General features: G+C 33.7%; 1 non-coding gene across 1 annotated transcript; it reads right to left on the bottom strand.

The window, feature by feature from the left end:
* Positions 1 to 15,222: 15,222 nt before the first annotated feature.
* LOC118195033 (U6 spliceosomal RNA) lies at positions 15,223 to 15,330 on the bottom strand. The gene has a single exon (XR_004759189.1). It is a non-coding gene; the product is annotated as a U6 spliceosomal RNA (small nuclear RNA).
* Positions 15,331 to 23,395: the final 8,065 nt, after the last annotated feature.

The following is a 23,395-nucleotide window of genomic DNA, read 5'->3' as shown; positions in this document are numbered from 1 at the left end:
CATCTCAAGTACAACTGTCAAGAACAAAATCAATAATAATGACTTGGGTAATTTTCAGTATTACATTCCGATTTGCTGGAAGCCATTCAAAAATAACCTTAATGGTCAGGAAATGATAAAACTCACAATTGCAGCATTGATCGACACAATCTCAGCCTATATATAAATGGCGTTGAACATTAAAGGATAATGCTTTTTCGAAATTTCGGAATTTATTACGTTTTCTTTTTTCTCCCATTTGTCTTTATCATTCTAATCTGTTGCTAAATTTTAGTACTTTCCTAAAGCACAATTCAATTAATGTGCTTTCTTATTGTTCTTTTCTTTATGCGATAATCGCTCCTAAGTGCTTTATTGAATAAAACTGAGTTTCAGAGTATCCCATTTTTGTGGTCAGATAATCAATTAATTCCGCTGGGAAGAAGCAGAAAGTTTCTAGTTTTCATTTATTTTCGCTTCAGTGCTTCTTACAGATGGCTCATAAATTACTAATTAGCTTTCTCAGAATGATTTTGAGGCAGACGTTGATAAATGCTTCGTCAAAGAATGTCCATTATGAAAGAGCAAATTGCAAATTTTTCATTTTATGTTATTTGTGTTTTTTAGTTCTTATTTAAGTTCCTCCATGGCAGAGTAGATATATCTTTTCGCATCTTTTTAACGAACTGCAGAAATACTTTAGACAATAGAGCTTACAAAATATCATGCTTTACGAACTTTTAGTCTACATTTCACTAAAATAATTAACAATTATATTAGATGAGATGTTTATTGTTATGAAAATGCTTTCGTTTAGAAAAAGCACAATGTATATTTATTTAACAGTACATTAAATAATTTTGAACATATTATATCTGTTCTAACATTGTCACACCACGAGAAAAGAAAAATACTCCACTCACTACCAGGGTATATATAACAGCTACATTTCTTAAGCACAGAATTCTTGTAGTGGATCCTGAATTAATTTAAAATTTGCTGGTATTCATGGAAGTCCCCGGCATCAACAGAAGCTTGGAAGCCTCCTATATCTCCCTCCTTTTTGTCTTTCCTTAAGATTGAAAAAACTGCATACTTTAATTAGTCAGTGAGAGTGGAAAGATATCATTTCAACTTAAGCAGCTATAGTTTCTTGCTGACAAAAAAAAAAAAAAAAAAAAAAAAAAAAAAAAAAAAAAAAAACTGCTTTTTACACTTTAAGGATACTACTGAGGATATATAAAAACGTTACTGCCAGCAAAGTCTTCCGCTTCCCATGGAAGGGATTTTTGAAGTCTGCCCTCCTGTTAATATTAAAATGTAGGGTTCAAAGTTTGTTTGGTAGTGGTTAGCGACGCATACTGCCATACCGAAAGGCCCGGGTTCGAATCCCGGAGAAGACATAAATGCTTGTAAATATGTAGCATCTGCTCAGCATGGGGGCATTCTAAATATGCAGCTAGCCGAAATTCCTCTCGAGAGGTTGGTGGTGGAGAAAGAGGGTTGGGAAACCCTCGGACCCGTTCCACCGGAGGACTCTCCATCAAAACTGGCGACGGAAATGAGCAAAGTCGTACTGTCACCTATATAGTACTCAAGGCTCTTACCAACGACAGGTGCACAGCTCTGGAGCTTTGGTAGTATCTTTCATATTTTCCTTCCGAGTTTTAACGTTTCTGTAAAGGATCTTTTTCTTAGCTCTAGACGCATTCTCACAATGTGTCGAAAAAACCAGAAACCGTTCGATTCTGCTCCTCTTTCAGTTCACAAGAGATCAAAATGTTCACAGGGGTCATGTGTTCAATTTGTCTTGTACTTTGTGTCTCTTATGTAAAAGATCTTGTACTTTATATAAATTATTAGTGGTTTAAGACACCTACCAATACATCTAACAATTACCTTTTTTCTAACAATTACCATTAGTACATGATTCTTCCCTAATAATTACAATAATATCATGATAATTGGCTTTATGAATTCAAAGTTTGTCCAAAGTAATTTAACAGATTATAATAAATAATCCAATTCAGATAAAATCTTCTACAAAAGCCCTTAATTTGCAAAATTTAGTTGTCCAATGATTTGACCACCTAAAATTTGAAAATCAAACAATTTTTATCTATAATAATATTTGCTTTAAATTTTTTAAAGATTACTGAAGAAAATAACTGTGAAGAATTTGATAAAGAGTACTAATCATTGAAAACTGTTGAATTATTTGGAAGAACAATTCCGAGTTTAATTCTGGAATATAATTGTTGCAATAAACAGCACTACATGAAAGCAGTTGTTTTCTGATTTATCAGCAATACTTACATAAACTTCGGTTGATTGTTCCTCATTTAATAGCCATGACTGAAAGCCTAATGCCAGCAGTGGAAATGAAAAAGAATAAAAGAGAAGGAAGAAAGCAGTTACTAACACTTCTGCCAAATGGTCTGATTTTGACAAAATAAAATATAAAACATTCATCAGTTGCAGATTTTATTACTTTTAAAGTGGTAATTAATTTAGAGAACAATGATTAAATACTTCCAATTGCTTTTGTTGTGATAAATGGAGACTACATCTTTTGAATTCGTAGACGATTACAGTCAGATAAATTTTGACATTTCTTACTGATTTAAAATAAATTTATTCGTTCTGCACTGAACTCATTTATATTTATAAGTAATATCGTAAATTACTCTATACGAAGTAAAACAAGAACAAAGAATATTTAGCAGATTCTTTTTTCTTCTAGTAACTTGTTCTTTGCCTTCGCTAGTACTCGAAGCCTGGACCTCTCGAATACGCGGAAGGAGAAAATACTACCACTTGTCAAGGGTGACTGGAGATTAGGGAACCCAAATCTACCTTTTAGTTCGTGCTCCACTGTAGAGTAATGAGGGTTAAAAGGTATTTCTACCGCCTTCCTAGCGTGCCTAGGTGTTGTAGTGGCTCTGCACGCTGGGTCGGTATTCCAGAGGTCCGTGGTTTGATTCCCGGAGAAGGCGTTGCTAATTTTTAAATTCTCCTGCTTCCAAAAATATATACCTAATGTCTCTACAGTGGCGCCCGAACTAAAAGGTGGTGGATGATGATCTCTCCACACTCTGGATTTGGCGATCGGGTCCCCTAAAACTCCAATTACCCTTTAAAAGGGGGGAGTATATAAGGTATTTCTTCCGCCTTTCTAGCGTGCCTTCGTGCTGCAGGGGTTCTGCACTCTAGGCCGGTATTCCAGAGGTCCGTGGTTCGATTCCCGGCAAAGGAGTTTGTTAATTTGTCATCTCTCCGGCTTTTCCAATTAACCTAATGTCTCTACAGGTTTTTTTAAACATGAGACGTGAAAAAAATGCAGTCCAGTGCGCTTCAAGTTACACCACGAAAGCATGCGGAAAGGAAGGAGAAAATACCTTATAAACTCTAGAGGTTAAATGTGGGGTTTCGCTGCGTTAATTCAGTTTTACTCAATATGTACTATATATATGTAAGCCAACACGTAGAAGAATTTTAAGTGAAGCTGTAATTGACTCTATGGCTAGTCTAATGCATCAGTGTCTGGTTTAATTGAAGTAGTTGCAAATTTTAGGGAATTCTCAAGGTATTCATACTATTCTAATTTTACTCTTAATGTACATTACTTTTGAAATTGTGGCCCGGAGACAGAGTGGGGAGCGCGTAGTGTACCAGCACCACAGGTCCAGGGTTCGATCCCCAGGCTGAGCAAGGTTAACTGAGCAAAATCTTATTGTCACCTGTATGGTGCTCAAGCCTCTTGCAACGATAGGCGCAATCTTGCACTCGTTGCCATGATGTTGTTGATCAATTTCGTGGGCTTGTTCTGATGTTACTGTCAGACAAGTTAGATAAATCATAAAACAACACAACAACAGTGTCTCGAATTGAAATAACGTTTCGAGATAACTATGTATTGTTTTGGTATTTTTTTTCTGTGTAAAATGCTGTGAGTCAGAAAATAAACAAGATATTATATAAAACTAATTTTAAAATTAACTGTGAAATTAAAAGACGTGAAGTAGTTTTAAAGGTCCCCGTGTCAAAAATCTGCAGCTCTGTTTAACGTCCAAAATTATTTTCATCTTATTTTTAATTCTATTAATAGGAGAAAATGATGAAATTTCTAACTCATGGCTTACATGATTACTTACTTTCTAACTTACATGGCTTAGATATTGACGGTTTCTACGTCTTTCCCATTTTACACTAGCTAAATATTTGACCTCCCTTATACATCCTTCTTCAATAATATTATAAGCGTAACCGTTAGAAGCATTAAATAAGCCACAAATCCTTTTAACTTCGGAAAAACTGCTGTTGGAAACTTTCTAAAAACAAAACCAGACAAAAAATGAGTCTAGACACATGGAATAAGTGTCGCTGGAGATTGTTACGCTGCTAGATATAGCTAAGGGCTTTCAACTCTCATATTTCCGGTCAAAGTTATCTTTACTTCCAGTCACCGCAGGTAATTATCTTCCAATAAAATTTATTTATTCATCTTTCGTCATCAATGAATAAAGGCACTGCTGTCAGTGCATGATACTCTTAATTATGCCACAATAAGAAGGGCATGCAAACTGCGAGAATCGGGAATTATAAAGGAAGAATATAAGAATTTTATACAATTCTCTGTTCCTCAATCATTATTTTCGAATTTTGTCTTATCCCTCTATTCTTTACAGATTCTTATTCTCTAATTCGTAAGCATCATATTACTTTTTAAGTAATAAATTCATCAAAAAGCACTTAAGATTGCTAAAATTGGTTGTATTAATGGTGTTTTGATCTTTCATACAAAGACTGAAAGAATGAGACATATCTAAAAATAATAACACAACCACAAAAAATTAATGCAGAAATTTTATTCAAATACAGTTTCTTTTGCCGTATTAGTGGTCGAGTGGTTATGATTACTGAATGCAGGTAGTTTCACCTGGTTTGGTTTCGAATCCAGGCGAACGGGGTTACCTACATGGTTGAGTTTTATACATTTCCCCATGTTTAACCTGAATACGAGCAGCTTTCTTTTCGGAAGTCCTCCACGAAGGCACTCTTCGTTTTAAGTAGATAGCTTTCGTGGCCTTGTATTTAAATGAAGTTTGCTTTATTTTATTTGTCGTATTTAAATAAAGTTTGCTAGTTTGCTTTATTTCTTCGAATTTAAACAGAAAAAGCAGAAAGCTAAAATTCTATTTGAGAAGGTTTTGTGACTATTATGAGTATGTAAAAGCCATTTGGAATTCACAAAAATATATCGTTACGCAGCTTAAAGAATTTTCATAATAGATTTTTTTTTAAAGAAAAAGATTTTTATTTAAGTGGAAAATACCAACATACGCTCACATATATATGTGATAAAAAGACGTAGCAATGTTGACGGCGGTACTCTACTCGTGCCTCCTCAAGAACATTTACATTTTTGATGCTCTTGCGACAGGAAGAGAGCAGAGCGAAATAGCGTCCAAGCGGCAGCAGAGGTAGAAGATAAAGGGCGCAATTAGCGAATATAGAGACTCACAAAGAGAAGGTTTTGGTTTAGATTGCTTATTAAGAGAAAAGTTTCAGATCTCGAAATTTTGAATTCAGGTTCCCAATTAGCTACGTCATTAGCGTTACGCAAGCCGTGTGACAAAAATTGATCTAGAAATGAAGCAGTATAGAAAATTTATTACTATTTTTAAAATAGACAGAAAATAGCCAAATTAAAAATGAGGAATTAAGAAGCTCTTACTATATTAAATATTAAAGCGTATTTTTTACCTTACATACATATACGATAGCATACAATGGCAATAATTCATAAATATACACGGTGGAATCTAAGCAATTATACGCTTAAGGTAAATATTTGCAATTTTAGTCATGCATATATTTGCATTACATGTAACTTATTCAAGATCATATTTATTAATTATCTCTACATATAATAAAAGGAAGAGTATGTGTCTTTCGCTCGTGCTGAGTGTAAGCTCCAAGGCTACGAAATATGGTACATAGAGTGCATCTAGACAAGAGCCAGTGCCCCTCGAAGCGATTTTTTTATAATTCGAATGATTTTTTTTTATTTTATGTTTTTTGATGAAATCCAATCAAATCAATATTTCTCTCTCATTATATCAGCAACAATGGCACATAGCCATTGCTGCTGAAATATTAGTATTGTCACTGTTGCTGATATCAGCACTGTTGCCACTCAGAAAAATGAGGGCGGAAATTAGCGTTTTAAGAATTTTTAATTAATATCTGCTTTGAGCTCCTTTTTTGGAACAAAATCGACGTTCTAGGACACAGAAAAGTATTTTAGAACGTTTAGTTACGATAGCTATAGTAGTGACTAAGTTATTAGCGAACAAACACACAGACTTCCATTACAATTTGAATTCTTAAGATTTTGCAACGGGAACTCGGTTAATTTACTTATTAGGATAATTAATATTTGTATTAAGGAATATTGCTTATTTCATTGTAATTTTTATATTATGTTTTAATTATATATAATTTTAATTATGTAAAAAGTTTTGCATGATTTGTTTTAGGAAACGAGTGTCTTAACTTCCATTTAAACCTTTTGGATTCTTATGAATTTTCAACGGAAAGTTGGTTAATTTATTTATTAGGATAATTAATATTTGTGTTAAGGGCTATTGCTTACTTAATTGTAATTTTTTTTCTATATAAAATTTTAAATATAATGTTTGGTGTTCCATTTAGGCATTTTTTCTGGTACATTTAAAAGCCAGACGAAGGCTGGCTGCGTAGCGGCTTGTTTATAATAAATTTGGTATTAAATATCAAGGTAGCATTTTTTCATTTTTGTTTTAGATGCAAAATAAACTCTCTTTGATCAATGCCATACCAAATCTTTCATTTCTAACGACAGGTACGGAATAGAGATAACATTCGACAGGCTAGTAACGATCCTCGAGCAGTTAACACCAAGTCAAGCACAAATCGGTGGTATTCTCTCCTATTTCTCTCGCTGGTTCGCCTGAGCTACCAACCCCAAGAAGTAAACACCTTCTATGTTCATTAGAAAGCAATTATTTCCTTCCACCTCACAGAGATCGCTACCACTGAGCCTCGCAAGTGAAGGTGTTATTTGAGATATGGCTTTTATTAAGTTCAGTATTCGAGTTTGAACTTCGGTTCCCTGTGATCTCAAAACTGTTTCACGATACAGAGATTAACTTTCTTTTGATTCAGGCACTAAGGGGATGGAGCGGCATTTCCGAAAGCGGTACAGGTTTTCTGCAAAGTTATTTATCCCGAGAACGTTCCCAAAGAGAAATAGAAATAAAGCGATCTTACTTTCTTAAATATTTTTTAGAAGTTCTAATTTTTTCTGTTAGGACTGTTGTTAATAGGGCCGCGTAATCTTTCGTCAATATATTTACCATACTTAAATATTAAAATCTCATTCGAGAAAGTGGTATGCGTGGAAATGGTAATAACGGTAAACTAATAATAAGAGAAATGAAACCCCTGCACAACAGCATCCTGGAAAATCTTCGGCATTGAGATATTCGATTAACAAAACATATTTCTGAATGAATTTGTTTCAACTTACTTTCTCGAAAAAATGCAGAAAATTACATGAATAAAGAGCATGAAAACTTTAGGCCTTTATCACAGCGACTGCGTTAACGGATTATATCCCACAGAAAAAAAATTCTTCACAGAAATAAATTGCCACAGCAAGGAACAGAAATTGAAGTAGTTTAATTTTTCTGCGTTACAACTATTATTTAAAAAAATTCAAAATCTTTGCTAAAAACCTTCTATCTTTATAGTCTTTTCCTGTAGTAGCCGTAGCCATTCCAGTGCAAATCTTATAGACAGTAATTAAAAGTAATAAAATATTTGTCAGGTGGCATCCAACGATTTTAGTCAAGGGAAGATACCAAGATAAATAATATATGGCGTTAGAACATCTTTCAATATTAACGACGCAAATATAATTACGCTGCGGTCCATGATTATACGTTGTTGGGACATCGTTTGTTACTACACTAATGATGCAGACTTTATAAACATTATGATGAAATGCCTACGTGACTATCTATAAGTTATTGCCACGCTTAAATTACATACAAAATGTTACAATATTTAACTTTTCACTTAACGTCAATAAATTAAAAATAAATCTGAGAATTTCAGATTTTACATTACGGCCAAAAGGGACTTTTTTCAACCTTTTGTATGTTACATTTGTTTATTAAACGTTCTTTGTAATTAAAACATAAAATTCAATTCAACAGCAATATCGCGAAATAATTTTAAAATGAGGATATCTTTAGAATTTCCGATACACAGTCTCGCATGTTAGGGATAAAACGGTCTTTTTTTTTTTTTTCGTACAGTGTTGCCATTGCTGGCTTTGAAATCGTTGAGTTTGTTAATCAAACATTCGTTGAAGTATTACAAAATATGAAATCGATAATAAAACAAAATTTAAATTCCAAATTAAGGCTTCCAGATGTACCGTTCTTTCATCAAAATGAGAGAAACGTACATACATTCATGCAGATTCTTCTTTATTTAATTTATTTAAATGTAACGCAGGGTGATAATATTTGGTGGCAAAATTTGAAAAGTGAACCGGCATTTAAAGTTTTCAACGCAAAATGCCAAAACGAAACAAATAGCCCTTCTGGGATAACGCCTTTTGGGCTAAAATGTTTCAAGAGTGGTAGCCTCGGATTCCAAAAATTTGTGGGAAACCATTTCGACCATTCTAATCTCTATACTATTTTAATAAGCTGAGATATTAATTAAAATCTCTGAAAACGTTAATTTTTGCAACCTGTAGGTTGCTTTCTTTGCTGAACTTCATTGCTGATCGGTGTGAATTTGAAATTGAATCATTGAATGATCGGTGATCCGTCTTTTCTAAACGCAGATTAAATTTTTTATGGAACAGAACTTATAAATTTTGTTGCGTTGCTTGCAGCGTGCTCATCTGGAGGATTGCTCGCTAGTAAATTATTAAGAAGTGCGTATATTATTTTTAAATTGATCAGTATGTTAAAACTATACTATTCTAAATTGAAATATAAATTTAAGTTATGTATGCTGTGTGGTAAGTTGGCTCTTTCAGAATTAGACATTTAGCCAAATTGAGTAGATGATTAATGCTGTGGTAACGTAACTCTAGGTGATGCGAAAAATTTAAATATTGTACTACACATGCATTAGAACAAACCTCACATGTGAACTTCGATATTTAATCTCTATCTACTTGAAACGCGAGAATAGGCGAGGGGATGCTTCGTCGTCTTTCCTCTCCCTTCGTGTGGCAGATAGATAGGTAGCTAGATAGAAGTGAGTGAGGCACTAGAAACGTGAGCATAGATGACACAAATAGCGCCCCAGCAAGCTAACCATTTCCAAGAATTATGCCTGTCATGAGGCCATTAGTTCAAACTGCTGAGTTTGAATGGAAGAGATAATGGGTTATTGTTGGGGATGAGACCCCCTTCACTCGCGCTGGGCTGGGCCTTTGGGAGTTGAAGGTGGCTTTGTATTTGAATTCGGATTTACAGGTAGATTTAATTCATTTACAATTGTTATTCTTCACAGCGCATTTCTGCTGAATACGTTACCTTTGAATGTACTTGCAATGCGTTCTTTCAAATAAGCGACCGCGTTACTTGACTGTGCCTTTGTTGATCATTACTTAATTAGCTACATTATTACTTAATGCGTTGAGAGTTTTGCAGTTTGGTTATTCTTCACATATCTCTATCACACTCGATTTAGATATAATCCATTCTTTATTATGCATCCCTACTGTACAGAATGCCTTTGGAAACATTGTGAGATTTTTCCGTTTCGCTTGTCACATGCCACGATGCTAAGATGTTCTTTAGTTTTTCGTATTTCTTTTCCATAGCCAAGAAATTAGGAAAAATTCTGCAAGGAACGACGACTATTGCCATTTTAATTCTTCTGGAGGTCCTTCTCTCACGGTATAAGTCTCCTCATTTAAATCGTTTTCAATAGGAGACGTTTGGTAAAACTTCTGCTTCTTCGCTCACACAGTTTGAGTGATAAAAATGTCTAGTATTTGATTTGTAAAAGCCTGTTAGAAGAAAACTTCTGTTAATAATGCTTCAGTAGGTGTGGTTTAAACTTGATAATCAACAGAAAAATATTATTGCATTGCAACATTATTGCAACAGAAAAATATTATATATTGCAAAAAAGTATTATAGCATTATTTTGCTTATTGCAATTGAATAGCGTATTTAGAGAATACGCAAGTGTAACAGGAATGCACAAGGCAAGCAAACGATTATGAAAGAGAAATTTGGTACCCATATTAAAAGACCACTATTTGTTTCATCACCTTGTAATGGAGATAAGACAAAGCTAAAGCTAAATTTTTGGGTCTTGGAAAATTAAGATCGAGAAAAAGATATTAATCTGAAACCGTTAAACTCGTCAGAGTTCAAGTTTAAAAAGCTGTGAAATAATATACTTTTTGCTATATTTTAGAGAAAGATGTCAATGAAAAATCTCCCAAAATTTTGTTGGGATTTGACTAATCTAGTTCTGCTGTGGTGGAAAGACTTATCGCACTCAGCACTCTGGTCCAGTATCAGAGAGTTTCTGGCAAGGGTAAAATAATTTTCGAAAGAAAAGTTTATAACATTGCATACGATGAAAGTATTCATCGTATGCAATGTTTTAAACTTTAAGTGAACATCTCCATATCATCTAAGGCAAAGATCAGCACCAACCAACTTTAACTGTAAGTTCATCATTCAGTAGCTTTTGAGCAAGTTTAACTAGGATTCCGGGTATGTTGTGCTAATTTAATACAAAGAATTTGTATATTTCTCAGTAATTTAACATTTAAATCAATTTTTCATCTTTAATAAATTTTGAATGTAATACATTTAATGTTCTAGAATTTTGTGAAATAAATACATATCCGGAGGACTCTCGAAATAAAATATACAGTGCTAGTATTCAGAGAAAACTTCTAAAACGCATGAGTTATCCTTCCAAAATATTTCTGACTTAATAAATATGGCCCAGTTTCAAATTCTGCTTACATTTGCTGTCCTGAAAGACAAGAGAGAACATTCAAGATAAATTAATTTTTAAAGTTTAATTTGCGGAATGCATCGACTATAAATATATTTAAATATATCGATGACTATAAATATATTTAAATATATCGATGACTATAAATATATTTAAATATATCGATGACTATAAATATATTTAAATCTATTTCTACAATTTAACATATAAAAAATGAATTTAAAATGTTTAGTTAAAAATTTATCAAATCAATAAAAATAATTTATCTTCCACTTCATGTAGTGGATCTTAGCTTAACCAGTTTATCTATGTCACTGAATATGTACTGCCCCTTTTAGACAGATTTACAAACTAATTTCGGGTAAAATAATCTCAAGGCAACGGTCCTGACATGAAATGGACGACAAATTATTTTTCTATTGGTTTGTTATAGAAATAAACTTCTGTAATTAATTTTTATCATGAATATAACACATTAATAGTTCATATTTAATATAATTAAACTTAAAAAAAATTATTAAAAAATAAATTAGGTTACAAAAGAAGTTGAAAAACATGAAACTTGAAAGGAGCAGCATTTTTGCCTACCATCACACATTTTAAGATTTATATCTAAAAAATTTCAATTCATTTTTTTCATATTTTGAATTGTGGAAATATATTTATAGTCATCTTTATCCAATTCATTTCTCAAATTAAACTTTAAGCATAATTTATCTTCAATTTTCTTTCTTTTCTTCTGGGACAGCATAAGTAAACGAAATTTACAAATGTAGTTCTTGTATTCTATATCTTGTTCTAAAGAACTAGTTATCATATATTTTACACTCTGCATAGAAATACGACTTTTATCATTTTTATGCATAGAAATACGACTTTTATTAAGGGATGCATAATAATGATAATCATGCTGAAGAGATGTGGTTATAAGGTATTTATCCCTCTTTCCTAGCTTGCCTTCGTGGAGTAGTGGTTCTGCACGCTGTGCCGGTGTTCCAGAGGTCCGTGGTTCGATTACCGACGAAGGCGTTTGCTAATTTTTCATCTCTCAGCCTTCCAAAAATCCTAATGTCTTCAAAAGATCTCTAAAGTCCCTTTGACTTCTTTCAATAGCTTTTATGAGTTCTTTTTTTCTCCTGGAATGTTGTACAATGCAGTTCATAAAGGAAAGAATGTAAATTTCTAGACAATATTGGGGAAACGGAAACTCAAGCCAAATATAAAACCAGGTTTAAAGGAGGCATTTGCAACAGCTGGCATTTTGTTAGTCCAGAAGAGTTTAAGGAATCAGTCACATAACGCTTATACACTCTCGTGGTCAACACGTCCAGCTAGAAACTGCAAAACCCTTGGTTCGAAACTTCATTAGAAGCGCAAATAATTTTTCCTTTTTGTCACTCCCGAGTAAACGTTTACATGATGACTTTTCATTTTCGCTTCTGCGCACGATTTTTATCACCTGGTTCAATGAACATTTCGTCTTGATAGATCCTGATAGCAAATATAATCCTTGAAATATGATAAGATTACTTTGATAATACGGAAATTCTCATTAAGTTCTAACTTGAAATATGTGAAATACTCTTCTGGCAACTTTTGGGGATGGAGTTATTTTCTTATAAACACTGTGAGGATTTAATCAATTAAAAGTTATTTTATGTCACGAAAGCAAAGAGCTTTCAACTCACAATTTCTTGCAAAAATGCAAAATGACTCGCGCTTATATTCAAATGAGGTAGAAAGAAGTTAGTATTTAAGCAAAGGTTTTGGAAGGTGAAATGAGAGCGTGCTCTGCTTGCCTTTAGACTCTTTTGATATTTTTGATTTTCTAGCGAGTTCTGAAGCTTTGAGCTATTCTTGCCGATAAGTTTATTTACGCCGACTATCGAGTCAGAGCCAGCTTGCGCGATAATTAACCTGTGAAGCAGTTAGGCTAAACTTAACCTTCATTTAAGTTATTCATTACCTTTTGAGTTAAGCCAAAAGTGTTGGATTTTGTAAACACGCGTTGGTGTTATCTGTGAACTTTATTTGAGCTAATAAACGGACCTTTGCACCCTTCTCTGACTTTCTAGTACTTTAAAGACTTATTTATACTTTATTTTATATTTTAAAGACTGATTTTTCTCTAAGTATTCTTCTGACGTAGAACTGAGTTTATGACAGCCAAGCAAGAGAGATGTTATTAATATTACAAGCTAAACTTTCTACTTCTAGGTATAGTAGACTAAAAATTGTGATTGATCTTTGAAAGTACTAAATAAAACAATTTCTGTTATAGTAAATATTATATAGATTAATAATTTTTTAAAATAATTATGTCTACAATATTTCTGGTATCGTAATTTTTATTGCATTTTATTTAAAATTTACTTAAATAGAAACACTTCTACAGTACAAAATAAATAAAACTAAACTCAGTAACGCAACATCAACAGCCCTAGTGGGCCATGGCCTGCAGTGTCCCGCTATTTGCTTTCCTGATCGTAGGCCCTGGAGTGTGTGAGCACATGCTCTGAACAATTGGTCAGCTTGTGGCAGGATCCCCGGTGTTTCAGCCAACTTGGTACTCAATTTATCAACCCACAAAAAGGATGAAAGGCTGAGTCAACCTTGCCCAGCCCAAGGTTCAAATCCTGGACTTGTGGTGCTGCTGCGCGACACGCTAGCCATTGTGGTATCGGGCCTCACAGTACAAAATGGAGGTTATAAATAATATCATGAAACAATAAGAATCATGGATTCAGTTTCAAAGTATTTTTAAATACTTTAAAACTGTGAAATATTTAATATTTTAAATGTGATGGAACAATAAAAATTATTACCACAGGACTAATTTACTAAAATTATGAACAGCAAATTTGATTTGACAAATGCAGATAACCGTGATAAAAATATTAAACTGTAATTTGTATAAAATAACTTTTAGCAGTTAACTGAAAATATAACTTAAAGCTTTAAATAAAGAAAGAAAATTTTTAAAAAATAACCTATTTTAATAACCATTAAAGACAAAACCTTAATGTGCATCAAATTGCGAAAGCAATTCTCCACATCTGACCTATTTACCTATGGATACACACTTGCAAAATACCCTCTGCAGATTACTCTGAAATTGATTTTGGCAGGCAAAATAGAATTTAATTTTTGATAAATTAATATTTAATAACATACACCTCTTCGCGCCTGGAGCCGAATTTTTTTCAACTTATCGATTCGGTTTAATCTAATTTATATTCTACTCACGCCATGATGAAATCAAGCTGACATCTGTCAAAGAAATTTTATCACGTCCACCTCGAAAATCAATTATGAAACATTCCCCTAATGACAAACATATCTAACTGATAGACACTTGTCTGTTTCTTTGTGATCTTCTATCAAGAAGTATTTATAGACTACAATGACATTAGACGTGGAACGAGTACTATAAAATAACTAATTGTAACATTTATTCATTTTCGAGATAGGTATATTTTGACGCATAAAGTATTAAGATCTTTCCATAAATTGATACAAAAGACTTAATTAAAGTTCATATATCAAAACACAGAGTTAATTAAACTTCAAGAAGTTCATTTCGCCTGGAAATGTACATGACATTTCATCTATAACTTTCTTCGGAAGACTTAATTATGAGAAATTATTTAGAGGATAATATTTACACATTGTTGGTCCAGAGTGTATAAAATGATAAGTTTCCATCTGCAGGTAATATGTTATTTTAAGTATTTCCAAAGATTTTATTCAACAAGCTTGCAAGAGATTGACATTTTTTTCCTACAAAGTACTGAACTTATCTCTTTGACAAATTATCCCCTTTGATCTTAGCATTTAAGGTAACGTGTTGCGTCAAAACTTACAAGCAGATTTGTGCGTTAGGAAGCACGCCTTTTTGGAGGACTTTCTGGAGGAAATTGACTCATAATTGCTATACAATAAGGAAAGCTCCTTGTCAGCCATTCAGATACCGTTACGGTATCTGAATGGCTGACAATCGGGAAAGCAGTATGTTCTACAATTACATATCAGAAAACAATAGTTGAAGCAGCTAAATGCTAAAACATATAAAGTTTAAACAAAACAGCAACAAGAAATTAATTGCACAAGCAACATTTAAATTAAATGGTTTGGGGTTTATTTGATTACCGCAAGGCCCACTAGGGCTGAACCACCGATGCATAAAAAAATGTGGAACACTTCACGATTTTGCGTGTCATCCTTGCACAGGGGCCATGTTAATCTTCTCTGTATCGTTCTAAGTGGGCCATCTGCTTAAGGGGAGGGATGAATTCGTGGAGGACTTTCTAAGGGAAAGTGGCTGGTATACACCACATGCAAATTATAAGCACTGCAGCTAAGTAATAATGGATACGTTTTTAGCAACAACTATTTATACTAATCGTAGCCATATATTAATTCCTAGCAACATATAACATATTTTAGCTACACATTAATTCCTAGCAACATATGATATATTTGATCTACATATTAATACGTCTTTAGCTATATCTATACGAACTGACTTAACTCTGAAGAGATACTTCTGTTTGTATTATTAAGTATAAGCTAGTAGATTCAATTAAACTTTTTTACGGCAGGATGTATTCTTATACTGTTATGACGTTATGGCACTGTTATGATTATGCAATGTTACGATGCTCTCGTTCTGTCCTGATGTTTTGCAAGTGTGTATTGAAAGTTTAATTTTCGAAACATCACTATCACAACAAACATCACAACAAAGAAAGCAGCTCTTCCCAGCAAATTGCAATTAAGCTGAATTAAAATCAGTCTTACTCTTGCCCTTTCAAGTCCTTTTATTTTATACAAATATATATATTTCTGAAAGGAGTATCCTAACAAGAAGGAATATCTTAAAAAAGCAAGAAAATGAAAAAAAGGAGGATGAAACATACTGTCGCGAATTTTGTATATATGTAAATAATTTTAAATTTTATGTAAAGACATTTGAAAATTGTGTGTGAAACAGTAATATCTTTTATATAATGTAGCATGAAAAGTCTGAAGAGACGAAGTTCTATCGGAAAAATAAGATTACAGGAATAAATCTAGTATTGAGGGAAATAGCTATTTGGTTTAAGTGGCGACATATCGCCAAGCTGACGATTGTTTTGGCGATTCATTTTTGCCAACGAAATTGGTGAGAAATCGTCAAACTTGGTGGCCAGTTGGCGACAATTTTGTCCGGGGCCTGTATGGTATTTATTTTTCTTTTAAATTAAGAAAATAAATACAAAACTCATCGTATTACACGAAGTATTCGACAAGGCTTACAGATGTAAGTAAGTAAATCATAATGCAAGGGAATACAATTCAACAATAAAACATACCTAGGTCCGGAGAAAGCAAAGAAAAGATATAAAATACAAATTATCTTATCAGAGAAAAATACTAAAACATACCATGAATAATTAAAACTATGTTAATACTTCTATAAAAGAAAATAAACCATCTTAATAATTATACAATAATAATAAACTTAAAATAATACTGATACATCAACAATACAATACATGAATACATAACGTAATCATATGCAACATAATACAGTAACAAATAAGAGATTAAAATCCAGTCGTATAAATAATAAATACAAAAAAAAAAAAAAAAAAAAAAAAAAACAGGAGGCCAGCAAATAGGCCCCTTTTCTTCAAGGAGCAAGAAACTGTTCACAGGTGATTTCGTTCGCTTTTTGATGAGACTGCATTTATCATCAACAGGAAAGTAAGAGATCCACTGGAAGAAAATGTTAAGTAAACGCTCTAGATTTTCAATAAATTATACTCCGCGGAAACTCTGGCTATATCACGAGAAAAACTAGACGAGAACCATGCAGAAACATGCAAAAACATGCAAAAACCTGTAAAATCTGGTATACTCTGGTAAAGCCGATTTTACAAGCACTTTACCGTTGCATTTTAAAATTTAGATACACTGAGCTGCTGACGGATAAAAGTTGATTGCTCTTATAAGCATTAAAATAATTCAAAAGTGTTTTCGATGTTTATAGCATGTATAATAAATTACTTTGCACACTTAACTAATGGTTTTCCTTAATAGTCAGCCTGAAATAAGGTGAATTAAAATTTATTGATCCCTACGCGTCAGTACAATAAGCTCTTCCTTTTTTTTTCTATTTCTCATATTGCTTTCTAAATAAACTAACACATGTAAACATTTTAACAGGCCTGGAGAAAAACTCGCAATATTATCTGATATCTATACAACTTTTATTAAATATTTAAATGGTAGGACGTGGTACTATTTCTTCAAACATGAATTATGCAGGAAAATGGTACTGCATAAATAAATCTTTAATAATACTACAAAATTATTGTCAGCTATACTTCCAGAAATGCAATATTGGTATAAATATTAAATACAATTTAAGTGATAGTATTAATAATATGCATCCACGGAAAATGTAGCAGAAGCGTATAGAAAGCGAAAATCATTCCAGAAACCAACATAAAAGATGCCATTTGAAGAGATCTTTGATTTAAATACAGCGTGGCTTACACAAAGAAATAGTTATACGTTCGCTAAAGTTACAATGAAAGGTAAAAGTATTGATATATTGATCCAAACTTTGGTTCAGTCACATAAAGATCGCAAGATGTGTAAATACTCTTTAATACAATACACAAGCCTAGAGTGCAGTTCTTATTTATGTTGCAAAAAATGTCCGCACGTTGTATACCAACCATTTTTCTCTATTTAAGAAGCTATGTAATTTCGTAATGCAATTTGAAATTCGCAGATTCTTTCGATTTTCTGCAGAAACAACTTTGTGATATAAAAGTTATTTTAGTTTATGAATCCCAAACTGTATGCTACCAATATATATTTGATAATACAAATACATTCTATATAACATAAACAAGAATTGAATTTCTTAAGCAGTTTTCTCGCAATATGTTCCAGATGAGAGACAAGTTTGCAAAGAATTAAGGTTAACTGTTCGATATCTGTTGCAATGAAAATTGGTGAGGAAGCCTTTTGAAATATAGCAGCACTTTTGAAGATCTGTGATACGAGCAGAAAGTAGAACTGATGTTATGCATGTCAGCAACATGAATTTCTAGAATGTACTAAAAATTGATAATGGCATGTTCATGCGAAAGCTCATATAAACAGAAATATTACCGAAAGCTCATTGGTCCATTCTAGAAGCTACTGTCTCGGTGGCGATACAAATGTGCACTTAGGAAATATGCCTATCTGAGTCCATAGAAAACAGTTCGTGCAGACGCATGAAGTAGTAAGAAAATAATGCCATTAAACTATTTATTGAAATATGTGTTGCATTTATAAGGAATTAATTCGTAACTAATATTGTTTTTGAAAATTTTATTTCATACAACAATTAAGTAGGATGATTACGGATCAGAGTCATTTTCTACCAGTTAGACGGAACAGAAATTACATCGAAGACATCCCATTTCATAAGCGTACAGTCTTCGATTGATTAATCTTAAAAGACTAATTCAGATTCTTTTCCGCGAACATCATAAACACAGGTATTTACCCAAAATTGCTATGTGCATTTATTTCTATGCGAAACTGCTGGAATTGTTTTCTGTAAATATATTCCGCTATAACTCTTGTTTCTTGTATTTACTGAAAATATTTTCAGCATGTTATAAAGAATTAGTTTAGAATTTACGTCACTGCTAAAAATTGTAGTATATGCAGAGCGTAAGCAGGATGATTTCTTACAGGCGATCCACCACTTTGCATTACTTAAATAACTGTTACGCAAAATAATGAATTATATCAGATGTTTGTTTATGATCGCTATGTTCCAAGGCTATATGCTTATAGCTGTCAGGCGCAATTACTCTTCTAATTAAAATTACATTTCCAATAATATTATAATTGTATTGCATTTGTTATTAAAATGCAATTGCAATTATATTTGCAATTATGTCACATTGTAATTAGATCATACAATTAATTTGCAACTTTAATTACAATGTAAATGCAATTACATTGTTTTTGATTAAATTGCAAAAAGCAGTTATATTGTCGTTATATAAATCCAAAGTCATTGCAGAATATAATTACAGTTACAATGTAATGTCAATTACATTTTATAACCACAATGACCCCCCCGGGGGTCGACGTAGAGAACTCTGCGAAGTTACTGGCTAGGATCTGTACCTAGGCAGTCTCGGTCACGGGGGTATAATATCTTTGAGCTTGGCGGTTCCCGATGATCCTTGGGGTGGGTCTATACTCACTCTTCACGGGTCGGATGGCGTAAATCCCCGTAACTAGGGTATCCGTAGCCAAATAGCGCCTGGGCCATTGAGCGTTCAGTCCCGCTGTCCTTGGAATTCCGTGTAAATCCTGGAGGGAGGGTTAGCTCGTGTAGTACTGGCGTGTAGCGCTTTCAACGATCAGTCGAAGCGCCAGGCATTCAGACCACCCCATCGTGGTTTCTGATCGCTGGGACGGTGGTCTTGGGTGACCAGTGTAGCAGTGGGCCAGCTTAGCTGGTGGAGATCTATGTGAAGCTGTTGTCCTGGTGATGGGGGCACCGGGACCTCAGCTGGTGTGTTCTATTTTCTCCTTGGGGGCTATTTGCTGGGTAGCCCGCCCTGTGCCTTATATCGGGGGGTTCTAGTTGGGCTTTTCAAGGCGTGTAGTGTCATTGAGTTGACGGGGCACGTACAAAGTTACTTACTTACTTATCACAATGACAAAGTAATTGCAATAAATTTTGCCCAACTATGATTTCATGTGTTTAGAAGGTAAACTAGAGCAAACAAGTACTATATATACACAAAATACAAATTTCAGTTTTCTAAAATGTTTAACAAAATTGTAACGAAACATATATTTATAAAAGCATCTAAAATTAAAACTGATGCACATATTATTATTCTTTATCACATATTATAACTACTTTTTCTGTATTGATATTACGCGCATGAAAATGAGCTCATAATAGACTAAGCTAGGACAAATCGATATAAAATCAGAACTTAAAAGGGGAATTTTATAAAGAAGAGATAAAAAATTTTTGCAGTTATGCAATAATATGAAAAACAATTCTTCGCTATCTGTAGCTTTCATTTAATTTTCTATGAAATATTTTTAATATTTTTACATCTAAGGTATTTAAAATAAAATGCTAATAAACAAACACGTAATAGATATTAAACATAACGTAACACATGAGAGGTTTAAACTGTTTTATTAGTAATTTTTAAACGAAAATCTTTCGAAATGACCTGATGAATTTTAATCTCCTTTTTAATAATATGAGCAAATCTTATAATGCGAAGAAAGATTTTTAAACATTTTTCACAGAAATACCTACCAGTTTGAAGACATACAAACATCAAATATTTGTTTTATACGAAATTTAATGCATCAAATACAGAAAACATAAGCTCCATAAAGAAAAAACACATTTTCAGTGGAAATAACTAATGTTAAATAATGAAATAATTGATGAAAATGAAATCATGATAAATGTTCGCAGATAACTGTTTTATTATATAACTGTTGTTATACAGTGGATGGACAAATATATTGAAACACCTTGTGAAATGCATGTTTGAAAAGAAAGATTGATTTTAATGAAATATGTAGGTGGCGCTCGCGTTTTTGACTACTGACGCCACGTATACAACTTCGTAAATGTGCTAAACAGTTCAGTTGTTGTCGGAGTACTGTTATGTGAAGTTGTCATTGCATTATGTCAGAGTTAACAGACTTCGAACGTGGGCAAATTGTTGGAGCACGTATGGTAGGTGCTTCCGTAAGCAAGGTAGCCGAGGTGTTTAGTGTTTCAAGAGGTACTGTATCGAAGATTTATTCCGCATATTTGAAAAACGGAAAAACATCATCTGCTAAATCACAGCGTGGAAAGTGTGTCCTGAGTGATCGTGACAGACGATCATTAAGGGCAATTGTGACGAAAAATAAGAAGACCACAGCTGCAAAAGTTACTGCTGAAATGAATGTTGTGTTACCGAACCCTGTGAGTACCAAAACAATTAGAAGGGAGCTTCATAAACAGGGAATTCCTGGCCGTGCTGCAATTGAGAAGCCACTCATCAGTGATGCTAATGCCCGTAACAGGAAAAGGTGGTGTTTAAGTCATAAAGCCTGGACTATAGAGCAATGGAAGCGAGTAATATGGTCTGACGAGTCTTCTTTCACATTGCTTCCCACTTCTGGCCGAGTCTACGTCTGGAGAACGCCATCTCAAGCCTATATTACAGACTGCTTGTTGCCAAGAGTGAACATGGCGGGGATTCTGTTATGGTTTGGGCAGCCATATCGTGGTTCTCTGCTAGCCCCATGATAACTGTGTCAGGGCGCATGACTGCCAAGACTTATGTGAACATTTTGGCCGATCAAGTTCATCCCATGATACAAACTTTGTTCCACGATGGTGATGGTGTCTTCCAAGATGACAAAGCCCCTGTTCACACAGCTCACATTGTCCATGACTGGTTTTCTGAGCACAAGGATGAGTTGTCCCATCTCCCCTGGCCACCACAGTCACCAGACCTGAATATTATCGAACCTTTGTGGTCTACATTGAAACGGAAAGTGCGTTCTCGTTATCCACCGCCAACATCGTTATCTGAACTTGCCACCGTTTTGCAGGAAGAATGGTATAATATTCCCTTGGCAAACATACAGGAACTGTATTTATCCATTCCGAGAAGACTGCAAGCTGTTTTGGATGCCAACGGGTTTCCTACACCATATTAAGCAAAGAAACATGTTTTTCTAAAAGTGTTTCCATATTTTTGTCCAACCCCTGTAACTTATTTTCTTTTTGGAGGTGATTCACCTAACTGAATTTTTATTTCTTGAATTATATCCTCTAAAATCAAACTCTGTTTCATTCGACGCGATACGTTGAGATGGTAATCTATTTATTTTAAATGTATTCAAGTTTATTATATGTAATCTACTGTAAAGAACTTAAAGATTCAAGACATTTTCCCTACGATTCTGTAGTTAATGTTTTACTCATTCGGCGAACACCTGAAAAGTATGGGGTTAGATTCTTGGCAGGAGAAAAGTTGATTATTATCTTTCGACCGTTTTAAACGCAACCTTGGTTGGCATTTTGCCAAAAAATATAGAAACGACCGTTTATATGGTATTTCTCCTGCCTTCTTAGTGGTCAGCAAGTTTGCTCATTTTTTATCTTTCCTGCTTTCCAAAAAAATCTAATGTCTCTACAGTGGCGCCCGATGATGATTCTCCAACACTAGGATTGGGCGATTGTGTCCCCTGGTCCACAGTCGCTTTTAAAGCCGGAAGTATGTAAGGTATTTCTCCCGTCTTCTTGGCATGCCTTCGTGCTGTAGTGGTGGGCACGCTGGGCGCGTATTCGAGAGGTCTGAGGTTCGAGTCCCGGTGAGGGCATTGGACATTTTTCATGTCTCCTGCTTCGAAATAACCTGATGTCATTACAAGTTATGTGCCGCGAGATAAGATGTCAAATGAAAGTTATCTCTTCTCCGAAAAGAGGAAATTTATGTGACAGGGGGAGGAAAAGTCCTAATTCAGGCAGGAGTATTCTTTTTGTTGTCAAAAGAGGAAACCGTTCAATAGGTTTCCAACATATCAACATAGATTACTTAAAAGTAATTTCGTTTTTTTTATGTCTGTGTCCTTTCAATGCCCTGGAAATAAACAGTAAATAAATAAGAACAGAAAAAATCTCTACGACATGATTTCCTTCTGATTACATCCACCCTATTTTGAGACTAAATCGGTCCAAATGGGGCATGCGTGATTGCAGTCATGGTCGCGGCTAAAGCGGTCGAACTATACCAGACCCGTTATGTAAAAGCCTAATGCTCTCATGCTTCATCAAGTAATCCGAAGACATCTACTATATAAACAACTATAAAATGAGAAATGCGATTTATTTTAAATGCTTTTAGAATAAAATTAAAATTTTCCAAAAGAACAACCTTACGTCCCAATTTCAATAAACATCTTTCGATATCGAATATAATCTAACATAGGTCCCTCTTCTACGGAATCAATCAAAATGCAAAATTCGCAGCTTCGTGAAGAAGAAGGATCCATGATTGATCACCTTCAGAACCAAACGATTTTATTAAAATTTTACTCCAGTCTAAAGTATATTTTCTAGTTAATTTTACTTTTTATATCGAATCGAAATAGTAATATCGAAATCAACTTTGCCTGCAATTTGGAAATCTAATAAAAAGTCATGGATAACTATAAAGATTTTTCAGAATTTGTTCACTGAAAATTTTTTCCTGTCTGTTAAAAGCTATTGCGAAATCGAGAAACTTGAACCAAAAGACTACTTTTAATAGAT

The sequence above is a fragment of the Stegodyphus dumicola genome, chromosome 5, assembly GCF_044657685.1.
Source record: "Stegodyphus dumicola isolate Sdum_Otavi_A_Nest chromosome 5, ASM4465768v1".
NCBI lineage: Eukaryota > Metazoa > Arthropoda > Arachnida > Araneae > Eresidae > Stegodyphus > Stegodyphus dumicola.
The sequence above is the reverse complement of the archived record's forward strand: the minus strand, read 5'-3'. Positions and strand labels throughout refer to the sequence as shown.